General features: G+C 38.9%; 1 pseudogene; it reads right to left on the reverse strand.

Annotated features, from left to right (window-relative positions):
- LOC131906155 (taste receptor type 2 member 104-like) lies at positions 1-900 on the reverse strand (annotated as a pseudogene).
- Positions 901-4173: the final 3273 nt, after the last annotated feature.

Consider the following 4173-nt stretch of genomic DNA (forward strand, 5'->3'; position numbering starts at 1 on the left):
TTAAGTCTCACAGCACCTTAATCTCTTCAGCATCCTCACTGAGACTTGCTTCAGTTAGAATGAGAATAAATGAATGACAGCAAGAACACATGGATGACATCGTGAAGCCAAAAATAAATAGAAGTTTGTTTTCTGTGAGAAACAGGCATAATATTTCTATGAAAATACCATAAAATATAAGATAAAGAGGATGATAAAAGAAATCAAAATTTTCATGGCTTTCACATGAGCTTCTGTGTTGAGATCTCTGAATCCCGAGTCATGTGATTGCATCTGCCCTTTGTGTCTCCAAAGGGAAATGATTAACAGGAAACATGCAGTTAAGGCCATCACAAAGAGGAAAATGACATCCATGTTGGCAAAAACATGGTCTGTAAGTAACTCACTTTTCTCCAGGTGTATCAGCCAGGATGGGATGCTATGATGCATTTTAACATCTTTAATCACCTTCCCAGCTAGTGGAAAAAAAGCTAACAATATTATAATTAAGCACCTCATTAGAAAGACAAAAACATTATCGGCTCTCCTCTTTAACCAGAGAAATATATAGTGGGAAAAATTTGCTATCTTCAGGAAATAGAAGATGTTGAGGCTAGTGGAAAATCAGATGCTCAGGTGGTTAATAATTACCCATATGTAACTGATGCATTCACTTAGATTGCTAGACATAAGAATATTCTGAAAGTAAACCTTTGCATATGCAAATAAAGTTATTACCACATGATAAAGAAATATCTTGGAAATCACCAAACCAGTGAGAATGAAGCCAATCTTAGAGAACTTCTTGTTCCTGACCCAGTCTATGCAGTTCACAAATACAGTAAATACATTCCTTAAAACTCCCAGCACAGCCTCAGTAGTGGCAACAAAAAGGAGGATGCCTTCTGCCGCACTCAGCATCTCTGCCATTTTCCAAGACTGCTTCTGCTGTACCCGTTGTAGGTTACCAGCTGCAGAATTGTTGCAAATAGTGGTTACTTGGTATAGAAGTGATTTTCATCTTCTCTCCTTAAATAAAGACTACAGAGTGCCTCAGGAATGTGTGATGGTAAAATGAGAAATGTCATTATAGTGTTCATTCCGTGGATTCTGTAAGATTTAGCTAGTCTACAGAATGTGTGCTGACTAAATATCTTCTTGCAATTCACTAATATGCAAATTGAAGTCTCTGTTTCATGGATTTTACTTATCCCTCTGAGACTATTTTGCGTTTAATAAGCTGAATTATGAAATGAGTGTCATTTATATATAAATACATAAAATAACAAAATTTAAAATACAAAAACTAACACTGTATTTCATCATTTAAATATGAAAATGAGACAGGAAATAGCTCTCTGTGTGATATAAGGGAGGGTCTACTGTAAATTAGGAGACAGTACCTTAACATATGAACAAGAAAATGCCATCAAAAGCCTATGAAATGAGTAGAACAGTTTGAGCAAGAGACTCAACAAAAATGACGATTTCCTTGACTGGAGGAGTAATGCATGATTGCCTCTGCAGCTCGATTGAGGAGGCTTTTAAAGGAAGTGTGGATTGCACAGAGATTTGTCTCTCAAAGAATGCACTCAAAGAATGATCAGTCTAATAAAGATGACCTTAGTCTCTACCCACTTCCTTCCTTAAGTCTCAAAGAAGGCCACTGGGTGCTGGGAGCCATGTGATTTCTTCAGGGAACAAGGCCTGAAAATAATACAAAAAGGTTGTGTGGAGGCAATGGCCCAGGAGAATTTAACCCATTTTTGGCAAGGCTAATGAATAGTTTGCTGCACAATTCTGGGCATGATCCCAGGAGCATATATGCTACCTGCTTTCCTCATACAAATCATATTGCTGTCTGCCTCTTGTTTCACTTTCTCAGAGCTACTGATAAAATAGGGAAGGCTTTCCCTGCTGACTCTCCTCTGGGTGAGCCAGAAGAGGTGTTGTTACAAATATACAGTGTATTTGATTCAGCTCCTAATGCCTTTGATATTTCATGTGGAAACATGAATTCAGCAATCTTAAGAACAGGATGTTGCCTTTCCATCGCACCTTGTGACTAGTCTGAAAGAGTCACAGTAGTTCATGATATTACAAATTTGCATAACTGTTCTGAAGAGAATGATTTGCACCACAAGTGTCTAGGAGAAACGCAAATAAATAGATGATATCAAGAGTTAATGAGAACAACAGAATCCACCAGCTCTGACTGAACCAAGAAGTGAGTGTTTCTTTTCCCACCCAGAGAGTCCTGCCTCTAGGACCTAGGCTCTGAGGAACAACCTGTGCCCCCTACTCCCACCCATAATTGCCCCAGTTGCAGATAAGGAAGGAAGACTCTTGGGGGCAGACTCCCCCCCAGCATTCCCTATTGGACTCTGCAATCTACAAGATCCATTCCCTACCCCAAACCAATCCATCCCCCTGTGATCTCAGCAGCTCCCTGAGACACAGAATCTGCCAGTTCTGATTCAACCAAGATATGAGTGACTCTTCTACCATCCAAAGAGTCCTACCTCTAGGACCTAGGCCCTGAGACACAACTTGTGCCCTGCAACCCCCACCCATCACTGCCCCAGTTGCAGGCCAGCAGGTAAGACTCTTGTGTGCAGGCTTCCCCACCAACACCCTCCATCAGACCCTGTAATCTACAAGACCCACTCCCTATCCCAAATCCACCCACCCCCCTGTGACCTCAGCTGCTTTCTGAGACACAGAATCCACCAACTCTGATTGGACCAAGAGTGGTCCCTTGAGAAACAGACACAGACACCTCTTGCACCAATTGGAGAAAGAGAAGGGTAGATGCCAGTGCAAAAATACATACAACAGAATAAAGAGCAATATGGCACCACCAGAACCTAGTGGTTCTAAAACAGCAAGACTTGAACATCACAATGTAGAAGAAGGAGAAGAAAACAACCTTAAAAATAATTTTATGAAGATGATAGAGGAATTTAAAGAGGAAATGAAAAACTCCTTAAAGAAATTGAGGAAAAGACAAACAAAAATTGGAAGGAATCAGTAAATCCCTTAAAGAAAGTCAGTAAAACCTAGTAAAAGCAATTAAACAGGTGAAGGAAACAGTTCAAAACCTGAAAATTAAATAGAAACAATGAAGAAGACATAAATAGAGGGAATGCTAGAAATAGAAAATCTGAGTAAATGAACAGGAATTACAGCTGCAAGCATAATCACAGAATATAAGAGATGTAAGACAGAATCTCTGGTATGGAAGGTACAATAGAGGAAATAGTTTTGTCAGTCAAAGAAAACACCAAAGCCAAAAAAGTCATAGCACAAAATGTCCAGGAAATCTGGGACACCATAAAAAGGCCAAATCTAAGAATAATAGGGATAGGAGAAGGAAAAAAAATACCAACTCAAAGGTATAGAAAATATATTCAACAAAATCATAGAAGAAAACTTTCCCAACTTAAAGAAGGAAATACCTATGAAGATACAAGAAGCTTATAGAACACCAAATAGAAGTCCCCTCACCACATAATAATCAAACTACTAAACATATAGAATAAAGGAAGAATTTTAAGAGCAGCAAAGAAAAAAGGCCAAGTGACTTATAAAGGCAGACTTGGGCAGGAAAGATGGCTCAGAGGCCAAGAGATTATGCTGATCTTCCAGAGGTCCTGAGTTCAATTCCCAGCAACAACATGGTGGCTCACAACCATCTATAATGAGATCTGGTGCCCTCTTTAGGCCTGCAGAACATTGTATACATCGTAAATAAATATGTAGGTCTGTGGGTATGTCTATGGTGAAATTAGTTTAACTGTTAATTAATACAAGAAAACCCTGGCCATTGTAGTTGCCACCATTTTATGGATGGACCTTGAACTGTATGAGTTAAGAAAGCTAGCCTAGTAAAAGCAAGCAGACATCATAGATTCACTTTTTGTATCTTTTTGCTCTTGACTGTGGATGTGTTGTGATTAGCTGATTCACCTCCTGCCTTTTTAAATCCCTCTATCATGTACTATATAACCTGGCATTGTAAGCCCTTTTCTCCCCTATGATGATTTTGACAGGATATTTTTATCATAGCAAAAGAAATGAAATTAGAACAGAGGTATTTTCATACAGAACAAAAAAGTCATAAGAGGTGGTAAGAATCTATTGTCATGAGATCATATCCCAATTTGGGCTCTCATAACACCTACAGAGCGATAA

This window comes from Peromyscus eremicus, chromosome 3, assembly GCF_949786415.1.
Source record: "Peromyscus eremicus chromosome 3, PerEre_H2_v1, whole genome shotgun sequence".
In the NCBI taxonomy this organism is placed as follows: domain Eukaryota; kingdom Metazoa; phylum Chordata; class Mammalia; order Rodentia; family Cricetidae; genus Peromyscus; species Peromyscus eremicus.